Source organism: Falco biarmicus, unplaced genomic scaffold, assembly GCF_023638135.1.
Source record: "Falco biarmicus isolate bFalBia1 unplaced genomic scaffold, bFalBia1.pri scaffold_30, whole genome shotgun sequence".
NCBI lineage: Eukaryota > Metazoa > Chordata > Aves > Falconiformes > Falconidae > Falco > Falco biarmicus.
The window spans coordinates 1,321,748-1,339,748 of NW_026611861.1; the positions used below are offsets into that span (position 1 = coordinate 1,321,748).

Below are 18,001 nucleotides of genomic sequence, written 5' to 3' on the forward strand. Positions count from 1 at the left end.
AAATAACTTTGAGGAATTCGCGTAGACAAGAGAGAAAAAAAATATGTAGCTAGCTATCCGCAGAAACCGCAAGTAGGAGGACGTATGAAAATGTAACCCTTTAGAGCTTAACCAATCAGCAGATGACTAGTAGGCATAATTAACTGGAACTGTATATAAGACATAATCGCGCCGTAATGAATCGAAGCTTGCTCTATCACTCATATTGAGTTTGCCCGCTTGACTTCCCTCGCCGTCAACACTCAAGTTCCATCCTAATTTGTTAAAAATTTTTCCAAGCCAATCTTCTGACATATCCTTTTGAATTGTTTCAGTTTCTTTTTCAATTTTTCCTAATAGGTCTAGATCATGTTCCACATCCTGAGTGACATTTGGAATGTGGATATGACAGTGGTCCAATTTATCCTTGAGATATCCACACACTCCATGTTCTTTAAGTAGGAGCATATCTAGTGCCATTCTATTTGTAAAGTCATTCTAGAGGTCGCCTGTAATTGTATATTCAATTCCTTAAACCCCTTTTTAGTAACGTTTGCTAATTTTTCCACTTGACCAGTTAACTTGTAAAGCCATGCTGTTTCTATATGAAGCTATAGGATATAAAAGTGATTCACGTGCCCAGCCAATTTTCACTCCTGTAGATGGTTCATTCAGATTATCATCATTTGTCTCAGATCTCTTTATTCGTTTCAGTTCTATATTCTCTAGAGATCCTCTAAATGGTGATTTCTTCCAAATCGGACACAATGTTGGCATGCCTAAAATAATTTGTTTCACTTTACCATCTAATGCTAGATGAGTGGTCCAGGTTCCATCTCTTAATGCCCGAACTAAATGTCCTGGACTTCAAATAGTAGTTTTACTACAACTAAACAAAGTTCCTTTTCTAACTATAAAAGTGCTGGTTAAATTAAGAGTGTTCTTAAGACCTTGACAAAAACAACCATATGTTAAAACAGTGGCCTACAGAGGAATTCTTTGGATTACTAAGTCTGCTTTACTGCAATCATACACTTTTTCACATTTCCACCATGGCACTACTTTATTTTCCTTCTCTCCCGATGAAGTTGACCTATCATTGACCCAGGGTAATACTGAAAAAACTTTTCCATCCCAGGTAAAACACCAAGAAGTTCTGGCCATGTACTGAAAATGGGAAAATATGGACATAGACCATATAGAGTCCCATTGTTCTACTAATTGTGTACCTTGGCCAGTTTTGTTACACGTCCATTTCATGATACTTCTGCTCACATTGGTTTTAAGTTGTTCATCATAAGAACACCATCCTAAGTGGAGATTTGGACCCCCAGGAAGAAGAACTCAAGCTATGGCACTAGGTCGGGATCCTGTTATAAAATCATAATTCAATAGTTTCGGGGGTTTTTTTTTTTTACAATCTGTTTCTTTACCTGGCGACTTCCACTGTTTTCTAATAACCTTTACTTGTTCATACCATTGAGTCACTGGCCTTTGTTCACAATAGGTGGTTTCATTTTTATGTTCCAGATTAGTCAGATTCATAGTTAAAATTCCCCATGGAATAGGTTCACCTACTGCCCTCGGTATTGGCAAACAAGCAGTGATCTGCGTGACGTTTTGTAAACTGGCAAATTCTTTAATCAATCCTACCATCAAATTTTCCTCAGCCATTTGTTTGGGAATGTCAATTACTTGTTCTGTTTCTATTTGTCTTTTGTTCCTGTCCACCAAGCCGGCCCATGATCCCACCAACACTACCGACCAAAATAAAATCCAATATAAAAATTAGACATGTTTCAGTGTCAATTTTAAAGTCTCTGGGTCACGATTGACAATCTTCCATGGAGTAGGTGCTTTCTTCACTCGAGTATAATGTATCCAAGCATCTGATTCTGCTATCTTGATAGCTGTAAAAGTGGTCAACAGTATCCGGAAAGGTCCTCTCCAGCGCTCCTGCAAAGGTTCGGAGGTCCAGGTCTTCACATAGACATAGTCTCCTGGTTGGAAATCATGCACTGAATTTTCCAGGGGTAAAGGTCTATTCCAAATTACTGCACTCCAAATCGCAGCCAAAGTTTTCCTTAGAAAAAGCAATTAGTTATACACATCTTGTTTTCCTTTTACATGTATGTTTAGATTTGGTTCTGGAGACTCATATGGTTTTCCATATAATAATTCATAAGGACTGACTGAGGTTCCACTATTTGGCTGTACCCTGATTCATAATAATGCCAATGGAAGTGCCTGAGGCCACTTTAGACTGGTTTCTTGACAAATTTTACTTATTTGTCATTTCAAAGTTTGATTCATCCTCTCCACTTTTCCACTAGATTGTGGCCTCCAAGACGCATGCAAATCCCAATTAATACCCAATACTTTGCTAATGCTTTGGACTACTTCAGCCACAAAGTGTGGACCTCTGTCAGAGGAAATTCCAATAGGAACTCCAAATCTCGGAATTATTTCTTGTAATAACCACTTCACAACCTCTTTTTGCTTGTGTGGTGCGACAGGGAAGGGCTTCTGGCCATCCTGTAAAAGTATCAACCCTTACCAGGATGTACCGGTACCCATTCTGTCTATAGGTAACTCTGAAGAATCTACTTGCCAATCATCTCCAGGTTCTGTACCAGATTTCAGTCTACCCATTTGAACCTTTTTCTTAATCACTGGATTATTTTTCAAACATACTTCACACTTTGAGTTACCATTTTAGCTATTCCCAACATCTTAACTGATATTACTTGCTTTCGTAAAGATGTTACTAAGGCTTCTGCCCCCCAGTGACATTCTTGATGTCTCGTTTGAATTATCTCTCTCATCACAGGAGGTGGAATTACTACCTGTCCATTAGGAGTTATCCACCATCCAGCTAAGTTTTTCTTAGCATTTAATAACTGACCCAATTTGTCATCTTCCTCTGAATATCTCGGGTTTTCCCTAGGACGGGTTACTGTTTTAGAAGGAATTATTGCCATTTGCAATGCTTGTTTCTTTGCTACCTTTTTTTTTTTTTTTTCTGTTTTATCAGCTAAATTATTCCCAGCTATTATTTTTGTATTCCCAAACTGGTGTGCCTTACAGTGCATGATTGCTACTTGATCTGGCTTTTGAACTGCTTGCAATCATCATAAAATTTCTGTTTGATGCTTAATGTTTGATCCTTAGGAGGACAATAACCCCCTCTCTTTCCACAAAGCTCCGTGGACATGCACTACCCCAAAGGCATATTTTGAATCAGTCCAGATATTTACTCTCTTGTCTTTGCTTAGTTCTAAGGCTCGAATTAAAGCGATGAGTTCCGCCTTTTGGGCTGATGTAGTACTCGCCAATGCTCCTGCTTCTATAACTGTAGTCTCTGTTGTTACCGCATATCCGGCGTATTGGACTCCTTGTTCCATAAAGCTGCTTCCATCAGTATACAATTCCCAGTCTGGTCGCTCCAGTGGCACACCCTTCAGATCTTCACAACTGGAATAAACATACTCGATGGTAGCCAAGCAATCATGTTCCAGTCGTCCTTCTTCCTGTATGGAACTTAAAAACACTGCAGGATTTACCAGGTTAGCTGTCTTTAGAATCACATCATCCTGTTCAGTCAGTACTACCTGGTACTTCATCATTCGGCTGGGGGACAGCCAGTGTCCCCCCTTCTGTTCTAGGACAGTTATCACCATGTGTGGGACATAGACTGTTACTGTTCTTCCCAAAGTCAATTTCTGAGCTTCTTGTATGAGCATCACTGTTGCTGCCACTGCTCGAAGGCAGTTTGGCCACCCTCTACTCACTGTGTCCAGTTGTTTAGAGAAATATCCGACTGGTCGTTTCCAGCTTCCTATCCTCTGGGGTAACACGCCCGGTGCAAGGTGTTGCCTTTCATGAACAAACAGCTGGAAATCTTTGGTTAGATCCAGCAGTCCCAAAGCAGGTGCAGACATTAAGGCACGTTTTAACTCTACAAAAGCCTTTGCTGTTGTGGGCCCCATACAAAGGGGGAATTCTTTTGGGCCTCGTACAGCGGTTTAGCTATTAGCCCATAGTTCATGATCCAAAGGCGACACCACCCGGTCATTCCCAAAAATGCTCCGAGTTCATGAATATTTCTCGGCTCAGGTATACCACAAATAGCTTCTTTGTGATTTTTTCCTAATTGTCGTTGTCCTTTTGAAATCTCAAAGCCCAGATATATCACAGTCTGGCAGGCTATTTGGGCTTTCTTCCTGGATACCTTATACCCATTTAGTCCCAGGAAATTCAAGAGGTCAATGGTCACCTGTATACAAGTAAATCTTTCTTCTGTAGCAATCAATACATCATCCACATATTGTAAAAGTAAATGCCCAGGTCTTGGTTTGTCCTGTTTCCAGATTTCAAATTCCTTTGCTAAATGATTTCCAGAAATAGTTGGACTGTTTTTAAATCCTTGGGGTAATCTAGTCCATGTCAGCTGCATCTTTTGCCCGGTTTGAGGATTTTCCCATTCAAAAGCAAACAGTTTTCTGCTTTCCTTTTCCAAAGGTATACAAAAGAAAGCATCTTTTAAATCAAGCACTTTAAACCACTGATAATTCTCCCTCAATGCTGTTAACAGTGTATAAGGGTTTGCTACTACAGGATAAATATCCTTAACTATTTGATTTACTGCTCTCAAGTCTCGTACCAGTCTATATTCACCCGAAGGTTTTCTGGCTGGTAAAATAGGAGTATTATACTCAGATTCACATTCTTCCAAAATTTTATACTCCAAAAATTTATCACTCAATTTCTTCAATTCCTGTCTTACTTCCGGTTTGATTGGATACTGTTTAATTCTCACTGTTCCTGCGCCTTCCTTCAAATCTATTTTAACAGGTTCTGCTAGTTTCGATTTACCAGGAATATTTGTTTCCCATACAGTAGGGATCACTGCCAAATCCACCTCCGGTGGAATTTCTTGTTCCTTTACCTTTTCTTGTATCATCAAAACTTCTCCCGTTTTTGACTCAGGTATTTTCAAGAAAAGTTCTCCTTCGTCAAAAACAATCTGTGCATTTAATTTGGATAACAAGTCTCTTCCTAAGAAGGGTATCGGACATTTTGGTACACACAAAAATTCATGTGTAATTATCTTATTCCCAAATTTCAAATCCAGGGGTTGCAGGAATGGCCTGTTTTTGTTCCAATTTTTCCTTTACAGGTATTTAATAAAAAAATGTTGCTCCTGTATCCACTCCCAATCTCACAATTTAAACAACATTTTTTTCTACTTTCTTATTATCAGAAGTTATAGCCGTTACCAAATTATCTCCAATAGTTAGCTTACATTCATCTGCCAATCCTTTCTTTGTCTTAAGTAAAAGAAAACAAATCCACATCTGGCATTTTATTCTATTTCCCTTCTCTTTTACAATACAGCATTAACTGCAAAATAGTGTTATAATTCAGTGTCCTATTCGTGGGCCACTTTTCCTGATCATCCGATATATACAAAGGCCACCAATTATTACAATACTCAAATTATTACAATACTCAATCATCTGGCTCTTTTGCAGATCATCCTGTAAATTTCCCCAATGTGCCAATAAACATCCCAACAAAGAATTTTTCAGGATTTTGTCATTTACAGCAAGATTACCCATGCTTTTACTTTTAAACAACCGAGTTAATTTAGTTGCCATGGTGTAATTACTCACAGTACAATACACAATTATTCAACTCTGTCACTCCGATCTGCGGATCCACACTCCACACTCGCTTTCGTTCTCAATTACACGTCTCACCCTTACAGCCACACTCACACTTTCCCACAGTTACTTTAAACAAACATATAACACAATATTATACCTCTTAATTTTCTTCTTAATACACAAACTCACAAAAACAACAAAAAACCCCAAAAACTTATTCTAACTTCTTGTTAGAGGCACTACCTTAGAGAACACTATAGCATATAGTTTCTCTTGTTTCCACTTTTGTCCAACCCTGCAATAGCTTTCGCTCATGTCTTACGGGCAGGCGCCTAGGCTTCCACTTCCACAAGGATCCTTTTAGTCCAACCCTGCGCAGCTTTCACCACGTCTGACAGGCAGACTTACTCAGTGAGACTCAAACCCACTGGTGGGTCTCCATCCCACTCCTTACCATACACTTATTATAGTGGGACTCCTACGCACTTCCTCTAGTGCACTTACTTACTTACTTTAGTGGGACTCCAACCCACTTAATACAATTGAAAAAAAGAAGTGTCCTACCAAAAATCCAGGGAACGTCGCGAAGAGCCTTACGGATCGGGGATCGATGGGTGTCCCCGAGAAATCCTCGGTGCCGGCTGGAACCGATCAGGTCCCCGACTCCTCCGGTCTCCTTCAGCGAGGTCCCATCTGGGTCGCCAAAACTGTTACCGAAATCTCGGAATGAAGACCTTATCGACACCAATGTGATGTAGATAAGCAGACACTTCTTTATTGACGGCCGGGTGCGTGAGCGAGTCCTCTCACGATCAACGCACGCCAGGTCTCAAAATCAGATTCCATATATAGAACTTATTCATACATATTCATTAATTATTCATACATAATCATAATATTTCCAGTAAATCATTAACATACTCTCCTCCTATATCCGATTCTGCGCAGTAGAGCTTAGAAAGGTCTAGAAATGGGTCTGGGGTACGATTTGGGTAGGTGGTATGTGAGTCGGTGGTCGCGATCTCCCCCTGCCGGAATTACCTTTTACTAAAGTTCACGGTTTCTTGGCAGGTAACCACAAGCTGTTCCAGTCGACTCTTCCCAATTTCCATTAATCTCATATTCTGACATTTCAGTACACCTCTGCGTACAGAAGACTGGTCAGATACAAAGAAACCTTTCAAACCCTAAATTATTACCTAAGTTTCAACAATAATTCCAGCCCATTCTTCTGGCCTTGGTACACGATGTACAGAGGGTCTCATAGCAGCTTTTACTGAGCAATTATAAGTTTCCTCAAAATATATTTTTATCCTTCTATATTTCTATTCTATAAAATAATTCTATAAAATCAAATAATCAATCAAATAAAGTCAATCAATCTTAACTTATTAACAAATCGATAACAATAGTATACTACTGTGTGTGGGTGAGTGTCCCGCAACCCAGGGGAAAAGTGTCTGAGCTGCAGCAACAGCAAACTAGTTGTCTGACACAACAGTTGAAGGGAAAGTCTCGCGCTTCCCCTGTCCCAGCCTTGCAGTCCTGCTACTGCTTGTTGTGTTTGGTGAGCATAAGGACCGCTGAGCTGGCTGGAATTGACTGAAATAAGGACTGGTTGAGCTGACCGAATAGCGAGTCTCCCCTAGAAAAAGACCATTACTATAGTTACACAGCAAACACCCTAAAAATCATTCTTCTTGTTTAAGTTTTATAAGAAAAAAAATAATATATATATATAAAGAAATATTTAAAGAACTGTATAGATCTGTGCTAGAAAACCTAGGACATCTACTTACAGGTAGTAGAGTAGAACTCCTCCTTACTGATTCAAAACAATCCATCCAAGACACAAGCTGAGGAAAAACTTGTGTTGTTTTTGACTCAGTTACTGTACTCTGTCAGCAGCACATTGCTGGAGACAGAAGAGAAGAATTAATGTCTTCTGGAAGAATACAGTGTCCAACAGAAACGCAAACCCAGCATCACTAAATTTGCACCCCAATCTAGAATGTTAACTGTGTCCTCAGCAGCATCAAAACAGGTTTGCAAATGCATGAAATTTATAACTATTGCATGTATTCTTGTGATGACGTAATGAAAATAAAAAGGCATGCCCAGTGACTAATGTTCACTCAGATTGAGTACTTACTTCCATTGAATTTTAAACTCATTGGATGAAAAACTTGCTCAACAACTTTTTTTTTTTCTGGAAAGGATCCCTTTAGCAAGTGCTGTGACCACCCCTTAAATGGTTTTCGGTTCATTGGTCCCCCTAAAGAGTTCTCCAGTTAAGCTCATTCTATTATGCACGTGTGAAATATTTTTTTTCTTCCTAGCCTGAAGTTTTCTTTTAACCTAAACGCAGATAGCTTAAATTGATATCACCTAGGCTCTTTTACCTTTATGCTACTCTTTTCCAATAGCCATGATGTTTTGTTCGCCTCTCAGATGGGAAAAGTGTGTGTTGTAGAATGGTAGTGCATTTTTTTCTGTGGGGCAAAAAACCAAGGGCGTATTGGAACCCTGCTGTTACAGATCTGAACGTTAAAGCTTGATCTAAAAAAAAAAGAGTTAACAGAATAGTGATTTGAATTTAAAAAAAAAAAGGGAAAGGCGGGAGGGTGGGGAGACACGGACACGACACACCAGAATACAGCAATATTATCCGGAAATCCTGCGTCTTTGCATCTCACGTACATTCTCATTGTTTCTTCACTCCTTTCCTGTTTGCATAGGTGAAATGGATCAGCACTTCATCTGGCAAGTTGTTTTTCTTCCCTTCCTCCTGAAGGGGAGGCAACTCCCTGGTACTCTTGGACTTCTTTGTTTCAGCAACACCTTGATGGAGCAGATAGAGATAAGGAGCATTAGATGCGGGAGCTGGAGCAGTATCAGAAGACTGAAGCCTATAAATCTTTAGCAGGAAAGCACAGGACAGACTAAAGGCAAATCACACAGACAAGGTATTGAATGGGACAAAAAGATGTGCCTGGAACAACACAAGATTCCCAGGTGGTTGTGCAGACTGACACTCGTTTACAGCCTTTGATGTAAAGGCTTGTTAAAACGTGGATGCTCATCTCAGTGAGCTCATCTGTGGGTGTGAAATAGAACATTTTTCTTCCGGCAAATCCTAGTTTCATAAATACGACATACAGCAACCTACACCAGAAATAATAATTGTCATTATTTTGTCACAGCACCGACCAAACCCTTGTTAATTGTTCTCCATTGTTCTGGTATTGCTTGTTAAAGAAAATGTGTTTTGAATTCAGAAATTTAAAGTGCTAAAGCAGCTAAGTGGCAGAACCAGGCCTCGTCCCCAGTATAGCCCTAATCCAAGGCTGGTTTAACACCCAGTCCAGTTAATCACTGGGAGAACACAGAAACAACAGATGATCACCTTGTGCACACAGGTGCTCGCAGAAATGCAGGTGTTTCAAGAAAAAAAAATCAGTATATGTGCATAGGAATTGCTCAAAGACTAAGTGTGCTTGAAGGAGTGTGTGAGTTAAAGCAGGCAGAAAGATCACGATCCGAGGAAGAGCTTGGAACCGAGGCAGAGACTGGAAGCAAACAGATGAATCAACAGGGACAGGGTCAGGTGATGGATTTGCAGAATGGACAAGACCAAAGGAAACTTCTAAAAACTTTGGACGTTGACTAATGGTTTGAGAAGTGTATATAAGCCGTGCTGTATCCCTTTGCTCTCTGCCACTCGCTGGGGTGGTGGCCCAGCTCTGAGGGGCGATTAAAGCAAACCTAGTGGTACCCACATCTGTGTAAATTTCTCCTGTAACACTATATGTGAAGCATATGACGGAAGTGCTGGTAATCCACCGGTGTTGTGACTGTTGACTGATGTCCTGTGTTAGAATAAACACAAGTACAATGGCTAACAGGCCTCACATGCATGAAGAACATGAGAACGGTGGTGCTGGGTCAATGGGTCTGTGCTTTTCTCTAGTGCTCTCCTTGCTACCACCTAGCACTCAGCTGGCAAGCTCATGGGCACAGCCAGGACCAGTCCAGCCTCTTGTTTTCCAGGGAGCCGATCACAACACATATGGGAAACAGACAGTAGACAAGACGTAGTTCTTCATATCTTTTCCGTTGTTTTGCTAGAGAATCTAAAGTTTGATATACCTTATTTTGTTTGTATTTACATTGGCACTTCAGTGGGTCCAGACTAAATGGCCACTCTCTACCTGACTGCTGCAAAAATGGGTTTGAGCCCTCGGTTAGTAACCAGCCGTTGGTTAACTTTGTCTTTGAAATACAGCAACCTATGGTGGAATAGGAAACTGAGACAGTTAGGGACATTGGTTGTATTTACTCGAAGGAGGTGGAAAATTTTCTAGGGAAATTTTTTAATAGTGTTAGCATAAAAATCCTGTATGTGGCACATGAGCGACTGCTCTAGGCAAATGACTTTTTAGAATTAGAAGCCATCCCTGCCTTAAGTGACGCATTTAGAAAAAGTCTCTACGTGAATATTAAGCTCACACAGCAAAGCTGCAGCTACCTGACAGCACAGTATTTTTCCTGGTTTGGAGGATTTTTTTATTCACCTAAAACTTTCCAACAGTCGTCACTGCTAGTTTATTCCCTGTTTGACAAATCAGTAGTAAATGAAGGTGCTTTCATACAATGGAACAATCTGCATGCTTGCATTTTTTTCACAGCTGTTGCAAAGGTGTACTTGAAACCCTGAAGAGCTTTTGCTTTTTATACTACTGAAAACCACGCTACACAGCTTTTTGCAAATTTCCAGTCTGGAGAATCGCAGAGGAATTGTTCATTTGTTTCCGTGAAAGAAAAAAACCCCAACACATCTTCCTTTAGAGGCAATATTTTGCTGCAGATTTTAGTTCTATCTTTTCTATTTCATCTACCTCTTCTCCAGCTCAGAAAGGTCTACTTCTTTAGAAATTCTTTTCATTTGATGTATTAGAATATCTCTGTGTAGTAGTCGAAAAGGAACTGGACCTGCCCTTTGCCTCACTAAATTCTCATTTCTATAATACATGCAGTTTTCCTTTACTTATTAAAGAAAATGACCAAATCCCATACAGCTACCTGGGATCATGGATCAATCTGAATATGCGTGGCCCAGCACTACTTTTTGCAACTGATCTAAAATTCTGTGCCAAATTCTATCATAACCCAGGAATGGAAATAATAGGGATGACATACTTTGCATACCTTCTCTGCAGGTTGTTACGACCCGCTGCAAGTATATAAGAAAAAATACAGGTAGTGGACATTTCTAAATAAACCTCTGACATCTGAAGAAGTCATTTTAATATCAGATTTATTCTCACCATACTTTCTGCATGGAAGACCAGAAGAATCTATGCTTTTAATACAATTTGTGCAGGAAAGCACTGGCAAAAATACTGGAGTACTTGTAATGTTTGTTCCTACACCAAACATGCTGAGGTGAGGCTTAAAAGCCCACCTGTGAATTCACATTTGCCGCAGTGCTGTTAGTAAAAGCTGTAACTATCCGTATTTTTTTGAGAATGCTTAAAATGAAACAGAACCTAACTCTCAGTTATAGAACAGTGTAGCACAGCAAAGACGTTATCATCTAATTTTTTCATTATAAGATGTGGGTGCATAACCAGGAAGAACACTAACAGTTATTTCTTAGTAAACCTTTCCAGCATCAAACCATTTAGTGGGGCAGTGCAAATCAGAACATACTCTGACTTTAACACGAAAGAACACTTCTGCTGTATAGGTAGACAAAAAAATGGACTTAGTGGGATATTTTCGTTCTCACAGTGCTGTTTCCTCTCCTTTCATTGTCAGTAACGCAGTGATTTTTGTGGGACATTAGGGTTAGCATAGATGTTAGGTTAGCTTTAGATGCTTTACGTGTTAGAGATGCATTCCTCGTGATTCCGCTCCACGCACAAGAAAAAGCCCAGTTTGCCTTTGCCTGGAGCGGGACTCAGTATGTTTTCAAACAGTTTTCCGCAAGGATACAAACACTGCCCCACTATCGCTCACAATGCTCCGGCCACAGCCTTAGCACAGATCACCATTCCACCTGGCCTCACAGTCTATCGATACATCGATGGCATCCTCAGCGGGGCAGAAGGGCCAGAAAGCATTACAGATGCAATGAAAACCATTTGGGCAACACTAATCCAGTTGGGACTGGAAGTCCCAGAGTCAAAGTGCCAAGGGCCAGCACGAGAAGTTAAATTCCAAGGAGTCTGGTGGGTTGCAGGAGCTGCCTCTCTTCCACCAGACTCACTGGAAAAGAAAGAATCTGGGCACAACCCATCCAGTACGCTGGAACTACAACAAGTTCAAGGGACTGTGAAGTACTGGGGTAACCATATTCCTGCCTTTTCCGTCATTGCTTGTCCCTGGTAGAATTTGTTATAAAAGGGAAAATCATGGCAGTGGACATCTCATCAGCTCTGTGGTACCGTCAAGTTCCCCTTCCTGCAGGAGCATAACAGAGACTGGCCGCGGGCTCTCCACTCCGCTCCAGCCCCCGTTACTCCTGTCAGCACGTGCTGAGGTTGCAGGCTGCGCTGCTTAGGGAGCCGTGGCAGCACACATTTAGGATGGTGAATGCCAGCCATCCTGAAAGCGATAGCTGTCTCTTACCCTAAAAAGTTTCCTGTAATACTATGCTTCTCTGAGGTCCCACTTTTCTCGAATTGCCCCCACCCCAAAGCAATTTCCCCACAGGGTCCCTAAGCAAGGCAGTAGAGGAGTGGCTCTCTCAAACTCCCTCCCAGCCCTGCCCTGGCTGAAAGAAGGCAGAAAGAAGCCTTCAAATGAGGGAAGTTCTGGCTGCAAGAGAATACAAGCTGACCAGGTCTTGGGATCCACTGACATCAACAGAAATTTAGGTGAAAACTCCCCTTTGACATGAAACTCAACTCCCAACCCAAAAAACAGTTGTGATGGGAAACTATGGTGGGGGTGGGAAATCAGCGCTGAGGGCAGGAAAGCATCAGCAGGATGGGAAACCATTGAGTTGGGAAGTTGTTCTGTCATTAAAAGTCAAACCGTCACAATGCTGGCTGACCCGGGTGCTGGCATAATGATCGCCACGGAGACGGAACCCCAGAACACTGTTTGCCCCAACAAACGCCACACTGGCCAACTGCCGCGGCACAGAGCAGCACGCTCCTCGTGGTGCTCCTGCCTTCCGGGTAACCCCCAACCAGCTGTGCCGGCCAGCATCTCACCCCATCACCCCCCTTCGCTTCTGCCCACAGAGAGGTTCCCCCTCCAGCTGCCGACAGGACCAGAGGTGCCCGGCATGAGCTTCACCACCCTGACCATGCCGCCACCGGTCGCTGCTGGTGTGCTGCCCTCTGTCCCGGGGCTGCTGATCACCGTTCGGCCTTCCCAGCTCCACATTGTCACCCACCAGCCCGCCCTGGCAACCTGGCAGGGGGTGCAGGGGCCCCTGGGGGACTCGGGGCAGGTCGTGCAGCTGCCACACGTGCTGCAGCTCCCCAGCGGTGTGCAGCTGCCCCCTCTGCCTGCTCCTTGTCCCCCTGCCTATGGCCGGGGACAGCAAGTGGTGATGGGGACACTTGTGCCCCACCAGCCAGTGGGGCTGGGCCCATGGGACGTGGGCCAGGGACAGCCCCTCTACCCTACGGGCTGCACTGTGCTGAACGTCCCTGCCCATGCTGGGCCCCTGCCACCCCAACACCCTGTGGCTCAGCATTGCGTGCAGGTCTCCCCTGTGCTCCGCACCCATCCTGGCAGCGCCCAGAAGCTGTTGGAGGCCTTTAACAATGACGTGGTGGCCAGTGAGGATGGCGTCCCTGCTGCCACCCCCTGCCAGCCCGCCCTGGATATGCTCTCTGGCAGAAGCAGGACCAAGCACCAAGGTGAGGTCTGCAGGGTGGCAGAGCCCATAGGGGGTGACCTGCACCAAGGAAGGCTTGCATCACCCTGGGGGTGGCTTGGCTTCGTTTGCTTTTTCAGAAGTGGTGACCACCCCGTCAAGCCCAGAGAATCTCCTGGACCTGCCCGAGCTGGGGCCAGATGCCTTCAACGAGGCCTTCCCTGAGCTGGCAGAGGACAATCTGCAGTTTCAGGATGAGCATTCGACCACCACAGACAGCAGTGACCCGCTCGCCTGGCTCGACAGCATCCTGGAGCTCCCTGAAGTTCTCAGCGGCTCCTGCTTGACCACCCTCCTCAACAAGTTCCCGGAGTTCTCAGAGTACGTGGCAAAGGGTGGCTGCTCCAAGGAGCAATCGCTGGTGGCAGGGCTGGGGGACAGCGAGGACACCGACCGTGGTGTCCCTGATGTCCCTGTCTTGACCACCACCCTCAACAGGATCCCTGACCTCTTGGAGTGCATGATGGAGGGCAACTGTCCCGAGGACCAAGTGGTGGCCGCAATGCAGGAGGACACCAACCCCTCCTGGCAGAGGGTGGCAACATCCCCCTTGCTGGACGCCAAAGGCAAGCAGGGTGGGCTGGCAGCGGTCTTCCCCACCCGGCTGCCAGAGAGCCCCATGGAGCCCTCTCAGGAGGGTCCTATGGACACTTCAGAGGAGAGCCCCTTGAAGGGATGCTCAGAGGGTGCCCACAAGGGTCTCCCAGAGGGTCCTCAGCAGATCCTGCTGAATAGTCCCCTGGCCAGCCCCCCGACTGCACCCCAGCATCATCCGCCCCACATGGCCCAGCTGGTGGAGGAGGTGCTGCGGAGGCAGCCCCGGGTCATTTTGACCCACTTGCCACCACCACCGGGCATCTCCTCCTGCCGGGTGGTGCCCAGATCAGGCAAGGCTGCTGGTAAACAGGCCAAGCGCCCCACATTGGCTGACACCCTCGGGATGCCAGAGATGTCCCCATGGGGCAGCATGCCACCCAAGAAGAGGAAGAAGATGGTGGTGTGCCCGGTGCCAAAAAGCTCCAAAACCCTCTGGGAGGGGAAGCCACACAGGGATGCCACGGCGGTGGGCTGTAGTGGGGAGCAGGGGGGCAGCAGCAAGCAGAGGCCATCCAATAGCGACTATGTGCCCACCAAGCGAGCCAGAACCCTGAGGAACACCAGGAGACAAGGTGCTCCACGCTGCCCCAGTCGCCGTTGATATATTGATAGAGAAGGTGTGGAGCACAGATCCCTCTGACGTGTGACCTGCACCTGCCCACTGCAGCCCCGGCCCTCTACCAGATCGGTCTGTCTTAATTCATTAAAGGTTTGATGTTCCTTGCACAGTGCCTCTGCCTGCGGTCATTCACGCAGCGGGAGATGAGGGTTAATGCAGCCCCTGCCACATGCAGAGATCTGACGCTCCACCTTCCCCTCTGTCGAGGCGACACCTCCACCGAGCTGACCCACTCTCTAAAGTATTTACAAATGAAGGGACTTCTCATCAAGGGAGGCAGCCTTGGCAGGCGTGATACACAAAGAGCAGGTAGTGAAAAGAGCACCGTTATCTAAGTTGCGCAGGAAGAAGACTTCCAATGAGGAAAGTTCTGGCTGCAAGAGAACACAAGCTGATCAGGTCTTGGGATCCACTGACATCAACAGAAAATGAGTTTAAAATAGGACAAAGATAATGGTGGCAGTGGGAGATGGGGACCTCTAACTGAAATAGTTCTGCCCCAAAGAGGCCAAAATCCCACTTGGGGAGCATGTGTAGTCCGTAAAACCCTTCAGCAGTGCTACTGAGGATGCGTACGCGTTTGCATTAGAAGCGAGAAACCAGCCACCAAACCTGTGTATGACACATGACTATGCAACGTGTGGCGCTCTGAGAAAGGCCCCGAACCCCTTCTCAGTGTTCCAATTGGACCTAAAAACTTTGCACGCACTTTTTAATCGCTGCCCCAAAGCGATTTCCGCACAGGGTCAGTAAGCAAGGCGGTGGCGGAGTGGCTCTCTCAGACCCCCTGCCAGCCCTGCCCTGGGCGCCGGTGCCTCCGGCCCTGCCCCAGCAGACGTTGCTGTGCTGATGGAGGGGCTCCCTCCCTCTCCACTGCATTTGCAAAGGGAGTGGCTGGCTCACCCTTTGCTGCCCACGCAGCCAGCCCTCACCTTTAGCTGCTGTCATTCCCAGGGGCGCCGGCTCTCTCCCAGCACCCTCACACCTTCTCCCTGCGACACTGCGAGAGAAGCATTTGCCAGGCACACGGGTGCCGTCACTGCCCTGCGCAGCTGGGCACCCCAGACTGGCCCTGCCTGACTGCCTCCCTCACCAAGCACCTCCACCTCCACAGTCTCAAGCTCGATCCCTTTAGACAGAAAGGGGGTCACTTTATTTCGAAGTAACCGTTCCTCATGAGGAACACAGTCTCTTCAGGAGGCAAAATACTTCAATAGCACTTAGAAACAAAGCTGGGGCACCTGGGGGGCCACCTCATCACTACCCCAAACAATGTGTCCTTTGTGGAGAAAAACTGAAGAGCTAGACAGTTTCCAGAGGACAGCAAAACCTGACCTGCTGAGAGCTTAGGACAGTGCACATCATGTTCTTCTTCACACTTGGTGCACGTTTGGCAAGCTGCAGGATGATGGTAATTTACTTCCTTCAGAGAGGACAGCAAGACACTTGCCAACTCAGCTTAGGGTTTTTTGGCTTTTTTCTCTGGTTGGCTAAGCAAAGAAACGGAGGCAGTCTCGAAGTGCGCAGAAGCACAGCTGCAGACATAATTCCTGCTGTTACGCAGGCAGGAGGAGTGAACTTCATCCCTTTGGGTCCTTTTGAGAACACCAAGCACCCAGATGGTGCTGAAGGATGTTTTTTACATAGGGGACCCTTGGAGAGAAGCAGACACATCCAGTTTTATTCCCTGGGAAAATGCCCTGACACTGTCCTGCCTCTCAGGTGGCATAGGACAATTAAACTTCTTAGTAAGCATGGGCTGATTCCTGGCCCACCATGATTTGAACAGCAGCCCACAAATCCCTCAACTAGTTTTGTTCAGCCTGCACTTAGGACAGTTACATTGCTCTGTGTTGTGGGGGAAAGCAGATGACACAGCTTGCCCCTTTGATGCGCAGGGCTGCGTTTCAAAGGACTACGACAAGCCCAGAAGAGCACAGCACAGTACGGCTTACGGGTCAAGTAAATATTGCATCACAAACCATAATGCATGTGTCTGTCTGAGAAAATGGGGTTTATGTAGGCACATGTGAAATGGGTCTGCTGCTCAAAACCCAGCAAATCCTGTTTAGAAAGTTCATATTTTGAAACGATAGGGCAACATACTTTTGGATTTGTCTCTAAATCCCCATGTCGATGTAATTCCTTCACTGCCATCTGAAATCGTACAGCTTAAGGCACTTTCCACGTCAAGCAAAGAAAGCTCAACTCAGAAAGCAAAGATCCTTCTTGATGGCATGCATCATCTGTGACAACCAGACACCTTCCCTCTCATTGAAACATAGCAGCAGAGTTAAAAGCTGTTTTTAAATTCCAAGTGGAGACATTCAAAGCTTGAAAACTACAGGACATTCTCTTCCTAGCACAAAATAATCAATTTTTTCCTACTTCTCTGCAAACTTAACCCCAGTGTTTTCACGCTACAGCACAGAAAGCCAGTACCCACAGCTGCACAAGGACTTCCACTGCCAGTGTGCAAAGCATTGAGGAGTCTGGGCTCAGTCCTGGCAGTACAGGAGTGATCCACCTCAAATGCACTGCACAGTCTGCACCTGGGGGTATCACAGGTCAGTAGTTAATCACTGCTTTTCCTCCCAGTAACAATAAAAAGAGAAAAAAAGAAAATCTCCTTACATCCATGGCTCTTCTTTACAGGCTAGAGGTTTATGGAAGTGATGACCCATTTCACCCAGCATTCAAGACACCTTCTGAACAATTTTCAGAACTGTCCCCAAACCCCCAGATCTTACACAACAATCAGTCCAAAGAAAGTACAGAGGTCTCTGCGCTACTGGACACATGCAGGAACACTTGTGTTTACTGGACACCTTTGTAAAGGGAAAAGGCATTACACCAGCGTACCAGATCCTTGCCCAAAAGACTTTTCAAACCACCTGTCTGTTGACGCAGTCACTGCACTTCAACCCTTCCACCCACGACAACATCCTCTCAGGGGGCAGACTTGCCTGCTCTTGATCACAGAACCAGTCAGCAGAGTTCATATTGAACCAAGCTAAAAACTGGGCCCAACCTCTACGTTCACGGTTGGGATACACGGCTCCTATCACAGGGCTCACATGGCAGTCCCACCTGGGTTACGTATCTGAAGTTGCATTTCCCACGGGTCAAATATTCCTCTTCAGATCTGCCTTGAAACTGAGGGCTCATGCTCAGCGAGAGAAGAGAGTTCCTTGCCTCCTGTGCAGTCAGGTCATGTTCCCCTGCTAAAGGCAGCCTGCT

At 45.2% G+C, this 18,001-nt stretch overlaps 1 protein-coding gene and 2 long non-coding RNA genes across 3 annotated transcripts in view; all 3 read right to left on the reverse strand.

Annotated features, from left to right (window-relative positions):
* Nucleotides 1-1,614: 1,614 nt before the first annotated feature.
* LOC130143483 (uncharacterized) lies at nucleotides 1,615-6,725 on the reverse strand. The gene is made up of 2 exons (XR_008819745.1): nucleotides 6,213-6,725; nucleotides 1,615-2,062 (listed from the first exon to the last, which is right to left on the reverse strand). It is a non-coding gene; the product is annotated as an uncharacterized LOC130143483 (long non-coding RNA).
* An 89-nt stretch (nucleotides 6,726-6,814) lies between these two features.
* On the reverse strand, nucleotides 6,815-8,113 carry LOC130143484 (uncharacterized). The gene is made up of 3 exons (XR_008819746.1): nucleotides 8,051-8,113; nucleotides 7,448-7,563; nucleotides 6,815-7,293 (listed from the first exon to the last, which is right to left on the reverse strand). It is a non-coding gene; the product is annotated as an uncharacterized LOC130143484 (long non-coding RNA).
* A 235-nt stretch (nucleotides 8,114-8,348) lies between these two features.
* LOC130143468 (heat shock factor protein 5-like) overlaps nucleotides 8,349-18,001 on the reverse strand; it is a 244,798-nt gene continuing 235,145 nt past the window's right edge. The window contains exon 5 of the mRNA XM_056326152.1: nucleotides 8,349-8,489. The gene's annotated coding sequence lies outside the window, so the exon portion shown is untranslated. The remainder of the gene's footprint in view (nucleotides 8,490-18,001) is intronic.